The sequence below is a fragment of the Myotis davidii genome, unplaced genomic scaffold (assembly GCF_000327345.1).
Source record: "Myotis davidii unplaced genomic scaffold, ASM32734v1 scaffold575, whole genome shotgun sequence".
Taxonomy (NCBI): domain Eukaryota; kingdom Metazoa; phylum Chordata; class Mammalia; order Chiroptera; family Vespertilionidae; genus Myotis; species Myotis davidii.
The window spans coordinates 108931-117931 of NW_006290306.1; the positions used below are offsets into that span (position 1 = coordinate 108931).

At 46.5% G+C, this 9001-nt stretch overlaps 1 long non-coding RNA gene across 1 annotated transcript; it reads left to right on the forward strand.

Annotated features, from left to right (window-relative positions):
- The first annotated feature begins 1847 nt into the window (after positions 1-1847).
- On the forward strand, positions 1848-6649 carry LOC107183012. Its single transcript, XR_001513792.1, has 3 exons — positions 1848-2250; positions 2651-3020; positions 6171-6649. It is a non-coding gene; the product is annotated as an uncharacterized LOC107183012 (long non-coding RNA).
- Positions 6650-9001: the final 2352 nt, after the last annotated feature.

Sequence of the window (9001 nt, forward strand, 5' to 3'; positions counted from 1 at the left end):
GGAAAGGGGTGTGGGGGATGCGAGAAGAGACTGGACAAAAATCGTGCACCTATGGATGAGGACAGTGGGTGGGGAGTGAGGGCAGAGGGTGGGGTGGGAACTGAAGGGGGGAGTTATGGAGGGAAAAAAGAGGAACAAATGTAATAATCTGAACAATAAATATTTAATTATAAAAAAAAGAAAAAGAAAATAAAAGTGTTAAGATCACACACACAAAAAAAATCCTCAGGTGTCGCAGCCCACGGAGCCATTATTTAAGATGCGCCAGAAATGTCAGATGTACACTGGACTTCAAAGTCTTGGGATGAAACTGAGAACATGAAATACCTCATCAGTACTTTATACACTGAGTGGCCAGATCATTATAAACGTCTGAATAGCACAACATACCTAAGTATCATTGCTGATCAAGTTCATCCTATCATGTTGATGGTGTATCCCAATGGAGATGGCTTCTTCCAAGAAGACAATGTGCCATGCCATGGTGCTCATATTGTGCAGGAGTGATTTCAAGAACATGAAGGAGTCTACCTTGCTTAGGTGGCTCCCACAATTACCAGATCTCAATCCAATTGAGCATTTGTGGGATGAAGTTAAAAGAGCCATCAGGCAACTGGTTCCACAACCATCATATCTCACAGAACTGGACAGTGCTATTCATCAGGCATGGTGTCAGATTCCTCACATCACCTTTCAACATCTCATGGAGTTAATGCCAAGAAGAATTGCTGCAGTATTGAAGGCAAAATATGGCCCAATGAAGTACTGATGGGGTGGTCATAATAATCTGGCCAGTCATTATAATCTGACCACTCAGTGTATTTTATATTGGTTATATGTTTAAATAATACCTAGGGTGTATTGGGTTAACAAACATCATTAAAATTAATTTTACCTGGGTTTTTTTAACCTCTTAATGTAGCAACTAGAAAGTTTAAAATTATAGCTGTGGCTCCCATGAAATTCCTCTTAGACTTCATTGGTCTGGAACCTAGAATAATGCCTGACGCAGAGTGGGCCCTTAGGAAGTACATGTTGAATGAATGAATGAATGACTAGTTTTCACAGATTCCTCGGGCCTTTGTCTTCTCCCTTGAGCCATGTGCCCTCCCTCTGGCTCCTGTACCCCTTACAATGATTGACCACCACAGACTCTCAGCAATCATTCATCATTAGACAATCCTCCCGCTCCCATACCCCAAGTCACAGGGGACAGAGGCCCCAAGAGATGGAGGGCCTTGAGGAGGACATGGTCAATGACAGAGCAGAGAGTGGAACCAGAACATCTGCCAGAGCAGAGGCACTTAGACACGTCCTAGTTTTTCCAGTGAAGGCCTTGATTTTTATCAACATCTTCATAGAGGCAAGTGGAACTTCTCAGGGTTGGTCAGGGTAAGTGGTCACATGGCTACTAGACACAACGAATTCTCAGGAGACTGCCATCCCTCCCTCTGAAACCTTGACCTTCAAATTACAACCAAGTCTAGCCCCACCGCCCACCTCTCTCGGAAGCATTGAGGTTGCAGCCCTTGAAGGCAGAAATCAACAGTGCTGTCATTTGGGGCATTCTGTCATGGCTTTAAGTAAAAGGGCCTTGGGGTGTCCTTGTAATAGTGATAATAGTATTGAAAAAAGCCAAAAGAGTTGGCAATAGCTCTTTGGAAGTCTCTGAAATCGTTAATATTATTGATCCAGAGAGGCTGCCAGTTGGCACTTGCTGGGTTGTTTTTCTCTCTCAGTTCTGCTAATTCAATTTCTCTCTCTCTCTCACTCTCTCTCTCTCTCTCTCCCTACAGACTTGGACATATGATGTTCCTTTTCTTCAAAGATTCTTCTCACCACCACAGTGCAGAGAGTCAGGGCCTAGGGAACCATGTGCTAGTTAATAAAAGGTTTTGGAACAATTCACTTTGAATCCATTAAATCCGAATGTGTGACAGTTACATAATGTCATAAACACTTACTAGTACAGGGAGGAGGGCCAAGAAAGGCAAATGACACAGACCAAGATACACAGGAGTGGTGAAAAATGTCAGACAAGTGTGTGTGTGTTTTGTTTGTTTTTCCATTGCTGATCACTTCCTAGAGCAGAGCAGACCTAGAAGCCAGGCCTTGCAAGTCACAGGCACCCCACAGCTCACTCCCCAGATGCTTGGAGGCCCAAATGGAGGAGCAAGTCTTCATTCGCACTCTTGAGAATCTGAGAGTCTGGGGAAGAAGAAAGAACTGCAACCCTAATTAATGTTCAAGGTGTTCAACTCAGACCAAAGCAAGTCAACAACTAGCCACCCCTGGATAGGGTTGTGGACATATGTAACAGAGACTGCTGAGGATGTTGGTACTAGCACAAAGTAGAACTATGTCAAGATGGAAGAAGATGTCTTTGGCTGGAGGAAGGATGGAGCTTTTCCATTTGGGAAAGGCACCTGAAGCTCAGAGGCATGGTAAGTGCAGGTGCGTATGCTGATTGTCCTTGCTGGTGACCAAACAGAACACTTGGGTGAGGAATGACCTTGAAGTTGCATTTTAGACTTAGTCTTTATGCAAGGTGACAGCAGACATCCTTTGGGTCATGGCTGTTGTTGGTGCCCTTGCCATCTTTCCTTATCAGCAGTTTTTCAATAAAACTGAGCTTTCTGTTTGTTCTCAGGGGCTCCTGTGGATGTTTCCCCAGAGCTGGGAGGGCTGAGCTGTGGGCACGAGGTTTGGCCAGCTCCCTGAAAAAAAAAAACGTGCACCTGCTGAGAGCTCCAGTTGTCTCCCTGCCATCGTGATGAACGTGACACAGAGCACAAAAGAGGGCAAGTGGAAGAATGAATTGAAATAAAGGAAATGAAGCAACCTGTGAAAAACCAGCAAACAAGCCTACATCAGCAGTGAAAGTCAATGAGGCAAACACCATCTGGCCCTGAAAATGAATGGAGCAGAAAAGGATGGCCTCGCCTCCCGGGGATTGGTGCTCTGCTGGGTGCAGAGTCGTGTCCATGCCTGCCTGAGATTAGCCTGGGTCAGGCACGCAGGTGAGGGTGGGCAGGTGTTAATACATTTCTGCAGAGCAGGATGTTGGACAGACTTTTCCCCCTTGTAATATATCAGGGCACAGTTTCTCCTAATGGAAACTCTTCAGCTCCCCACACAGAGCAGAATTCAGGGATTTAGATACAGTGGAGTTGTCCATGAGAGCACAGTCTGATCACTTGCACTCATTCACTCATTCAGTCCTGCATTCATCCATCCTCCCATTCATCATCCCTCTCTCCCTCTCCCGTATGCCACCACTGCTTTAGTCCATTGCTAGGGTCTCCTGCCTGACCCACCTGCCTCCCTCTGAGCTCTCATCCCTACACATGACCACCAGAACTTCTTTTAAAGGTGGAAGCTGCTGTGATCCCTCCTGATAGTCAATAACTCCCCACTGCTCACATGCAATACCCCCCACAATGGAACTGTTCCAACCAGTTGACCTCATCTCTTGCGGCTCCATCCCTCCCCACACCCCCGCCTATATTCCTGTCGTGCCCACTAATGATCCACATTGTTTCTTGCTTTGGAGTCTTCTCTTATGCAGGTCCCCATCCTGGAACATCTTCCCTTTTTTCTTCTCCCACTTTCCCTCACTTACATGCCTGCTGATATTACTTAGAAGACCAAGTTGTGAAAATGTGCAGCTATACCTCACAGTGCAGAGAGTGTAGTTGACAATGCCCCAGCTGCTGCCCTGCTGGGTCTGCCGCCGTGTTCATGTCAAAGCAGTGGCTCCTGTGGGCTGCTCTCAGGCCACGCCTGAGCACGGTGGGCCCTGCCCAATAAGATATGAGATTCTGCCAATGGGTAGCTTTGGTCCAAGGACTCCCCATTGGTCTGACCAAACCTTTCTTGGAACTTCCCTGCAGTCTGAGACTCTTCCTATCCTCTCCTCCTTTCCCACAGGTATCAGGCATGCAGTGTGGTCTGAGGGCCCTTCCTGCCTTCTGCTCCCTCCACCGATAAATCCCTTATATGTCTAACCCTCTCTTTGCATCTGCTTTCCCATGAACCTGAACCTAGCACCACCTCTTTTTGAAGACTTTCCTAACCTTCCTTGTAGAATTGAACCCTCTCTCCTTCCCTCCATCCTCTCTACCTTATATGTACTTTTCATGATTGCACCAATAACTTCACTATAATTGTCTGTTTATATGGCTGCCTCCATTTCCTAGAAGGTAGACCATGAGGCCAGTGAGTCCACTGTCTTACCTGTCTTGTTAACTCACTGCCTAGTGTAGTGCCTGCTATATTCGGGCACATATACATGTTTCTGAAATGAATGAATAATTGATCTGTGTATCCATTTATCAGTTCCCGTTGTTCTAGACGACGTGGTAGGTGCAGAGGATAGAGTATTAATGGACGAGACTCCCTGCCTTTAAGGCACTCTGCGGCTGTTTGGCGGATTAGCATGCAGGTAACTATAAGTGAGAATGGAAGAGCTGCTATCAAAATGGTTCTATCAAAATGAAATAAAGAGGAAGGTGTTCTTACTTGCCAGTGGGTGGTGGAGAAAGGAGGATGCATCAGGAAAGGCTTCCTAGAGAAAGTGGTGTTCGGACTGGGGCCTGTGGAAGCTGTAGGACTTATGCACAGACAGTATGAGAGGAGGTGCCTAGGCCAGAGAGACCGCCCACACAAGGGCACAGTGGGTGACGTCATGAGGGCTATTTGTTAATTTCATTATGAAAAATTTCCAGTCCACACAGAAAAAGAGTGTGTCACTTATTTTACCTTCCCTTTTGTGGTTGCTGCTGAAGAAGGCTTTGTTCATTTGATGTTTGTTTACTCTGCCTGATTACCTCGTGTCTCCATCTGCCTCAGAGCCCCCACTATGTCTGTTTGAGTCTCTCCACATTGTCAGTCCCCTTGACTGACTTTGCAGATTCACATCTGGCAGGCTCTGAGGCCAGGAAGATGCCTGGAGGTTTCAGGCATTTGGCTGGACAGGCAGGAGCCTTCAGTGACTATCTCCAGCTGACAGGTCCCTGGGCAGAGGACTGACTGGCTCCTGAGCCTGGGGTGAGCATGGGGAGGGGATGCTGGCAGCAGACACCGTGTACACTGTCATCTGCTGTTGGAAGGCATCAAACGGCTGCTGCCTAGGGAGGTGGGAGAGAGAGGTAGGACAGAAAGGGGACAGAACCAACTGCCTGCAGCCTGGATGCTGCTGGCTCTGTGCTGGCCAGCTTTGCCTGCAGCTTCTTTTGGACACACGCAGAGCTGGGCTGGCAGGTGGCACTCTCACCAATGATGCCTGGCTGCAGCTGCACTCTGTGCCTCTCAGTAGGCAGCTCCTCCCCGATGTGTCGGCAGCAAAAACTCAATCTCCGGGAGCTCCAGGGGCTGCTTCAGAATCACTCTGGTCTGGAGGCCTGTGGAGACCAGTGAAGGTGTAGGAGGCCAGGTCTTCAGTACAACTTGAGACCTTCCCTGCCCTTGCCCTCCCTCTGGTAGATCGGCAAATAAACTCTCAAGTATAAATTTCCTTATCATGGGAACACAGAAACGTGGAAGCACCCATGAGTCCTCTATTCCACCCCTGCAGGGCTGCCCCTCCTTCAAAGAAAAGTTCTTAGGAAAGATGAGCGAGGACCTCCTCCAAGTAAAGAGCTTTTAATCATTGTTTTCAATGGTTACTCAATGTACCACTCGATATATGTACCATAATTTTGTTAATTACATAAATATTACATGAATTCATTCTGATTATTAAAATGCTTACCACGTAAACATATTTCCACTGCACATTCCCTTAACCTCACCCTGTCCCAAAAATAAGTAGCTTGAATCAGTTGGGTGGTATCAGTTGGGTGTCAGGTGTCCAGGAGGGAGCTGAGGGCTTCACTTCTTATCAGGGTGGGCAAGAGGAAAGCCTTTGCCCAGTGGATTCTTGTCCTCATGATGGGCTGGGTGAGGAGTAGATAAGAAATGCTAGAGCAGGAAAGAGGCAGCATGAGGAAGGACAAGTGGATGCTTGGCCAACCAGCTGGCCATGAACCCAATGTGGTCCAGACCCCAGACTCAGATCTGGGGTGAAGCCAGTCCTTGATCCTCACCACTTAGAGTTGTCTTAAAGTGTCACCCAATTGTCCATAGCACCCCAAGCACTTCCAAGTTTCCACATGCCATTTTTTCAATAGGGTGGGTGGAGATGTGGGGGGAGAAGGCTTCAGGCCCTTGCACCACTGCTACAGGATCAGACCCTTACAGGCAAAATTCATCCTTGATTGCTTATTATTCATGGATAAACAGGTAATTTGAGAAAAGGTGATGAGGAAGAATGCATAATGTGTCCTGTCACTCCTTTTTCTTACCCCTGCAACACAATGAACTCTGCTTACAAAGCACATCATGACACTTAGGAAGTGGTATCGTTGTGTCCAGGCCATGCCCCTGTCCTCTGTTGTACATGTTGGATCTCATACGTAAAATAAATAGTAGTAAATTATCTCATAAAAATTCCATGATTTTGGTGGTTTCATGCTCTAAGATGTCACAGATTTGATTCTCCCAATAGATAGGGACAAGGCTTCAGAATTGTGGGGTCCTCCTAAGTTTTGTGGACTATGACTAGAACCCTCACTCTGCACAACTCACTGGGAACCAGGGCCAAAGGTCTAGTCCTGATAAATAGGGTAAGCTTTTACTTTTTTTTTTTTCTAGAAGAAGATTCTGTGGTCCCTACGGAACCTGGCCCTTTGTCTATAAAATTTGGTTGGAGTAAGTCCAGTGTCTTTTCTGAACTCTTCCATGTCCAGAAATAGCCAACTTTCTATCATACAGGCTTTCATTCAGCCAGGATATTATCTAGATAACATCAAAAATCAATTTTTAGGTAAACTAATTTTTGGTAGGGGACAGAAATAGTTTAGAATTATTCAGCCTCAATTTCTACACATTTTCCACAATTTTTCCATAGATTTCTGTCATGATGAGCTCCCTGCATTGGCCTGACCCAGGTTTCCCTGAAACGAGTACCGGGTGTCCAGCAGGAGTGGAGCAGAATGGTTACAGTCAAGCCTGGGTGGCCTAGGATGAGTTCCTGGCTGCTGTTAATGGGCTAATTCCTTAACCTCTTTGCCTCAGTGTCCACATCTGTAAAATGAAGGTAATAATGACACCTACGTCATCATTTGTGGGGATACTAAGAGTGTTGATACATATAAAGTACTTAATTTGGTGCCCGGCAATGGAAAGAGATTTAGGTGTCAGCTAGCATCTTACCCCATGCATGTGCCATACTCGTGGGTGGCACATGCATAGGGCAAGTGAATTCTCTGGCCACTTCTCATTGCTCTGCATCAGGTAACACCACAGGAATCCGGGACATTTGTCTGGTGGAATGAAGGATGATTTGCATGTCTGGAAGAGGAAAGTGGTCTCTGGCCCACAGAGATGCATAGAAAAACCCAATCCATTCATTTTGGGGCCCAAAAGTTCCATTTCACAAGGCACAAGGAAGCTACCATCTTGTGTGGAGTCAAAAGTGGATTTTCCTTTCTGAGCTATGATTGAACTTGAGAGCTAGGGTATAAGTGGGAAGCAAAGGAGGCATGTCTCCTGCATGCTGAAGGCAGTCCGGTCCTTTTCCAGGAGTCTCTTATTCATCCAGAAATATTTGTTGAGCACATACAATATGCCACGCACTGCTGCGCATCCTGAATATATAGCAACAAACTAAACAGACAGGTCTTTGAGGTCTTAGATCTTCCATCATCAAGATCCAACACATGCTAGCATTCTATGAGAATTTGTCATTAATCTGATGCCTCTTCTTCAGTAGGATTACCCTGCACAACCACAAGATCTGAAGTGCCCTGTGAGTCACCAAACTCAATGTGATGGTCACTACAGTTGTGGTGAAGTTTGCATCCTAATACTTTTCTGAAAATAGATAGTGCATGTAAGACATCTATATTTTCCATAAATATATATTTTTCGTTAATCCTCACCTGAGGTTATTTTTCCATTGATTTTTTAGAGAGAGTGGAAGGGAGAGGGAGAGGGGAAGAGAGAAAGAGAGAGAGAGAGAAACATCGATGTGAGAGAGACACATCGATTGGTTGCCTCCCCGATGGGCCGGACCAGAGCTGGAGATTGAGCTTGCAAGCGAGGTACATGCCCTTGACCAGAATCAAACCTGGGACCCTTCAGTCCATGGTCCAACGCTCTCTCCACTGAGCCAAACCATCTAGGGCTTCCATAAATATTTAATTGACCTGAATGGCCTGTTCTGAGACCACACAGAAAAATACATACCTTTACTCCACAGGAAATATTTGTATGGTTTTGTTGGGTTTCACTTGTTTATGTTTTGCTTGTATGCATCCTTTGTTCCCTCACCAACTGTTATGTCCAGCAGGTGAGGAGCCTCCTTAACCAGTACACATCCTGCTGATGACATCGCTCCACCAGCTCTGGTCCTGAGGATGGAGGTTCCAGTCAGGTGAAAGGGAGGAAAGATCTTGTCTGCTGCCTCCGATCTGGTCTACAGCAAAGCCTTCTCCTGGGACCCTCTGATAGTCAGAGGAAGAGTCAGGGGAATGAGGTCAGGACACATTCATCCCTCCTGAGGTTCTCTCCGCTTCTGTGAAATGACGTGATGGGGTGGAAGCTCTCCAGATTTCCTTTCAACACTGGTCTCTGCTTCCAGGTTTCCTGGGCAGAAGGCAGGGCAGGATTTGGGAGCTGTTCTTTTTGACTTGTAGGACTCCCATCTGCAAAGAAGCCAAGAAGTGGCCAGCAGTCCCAGGGCTTCATTAACACACACACACACACACACACACACACACACACACACACCTGCCATACCTCATCTATACCTTCAAAGCAGAAATAAAAACAACCCTTGATTTCTTGCTACTAGGAGACTTAGGGGTGGAGAAGACACAGGCAAGGAGAGGCAGGGTTCCCACAGAGGGAGAAGGGGGAAGAGGAAGGGAAGCTCACATATGGAAAAGGACACTAGTGG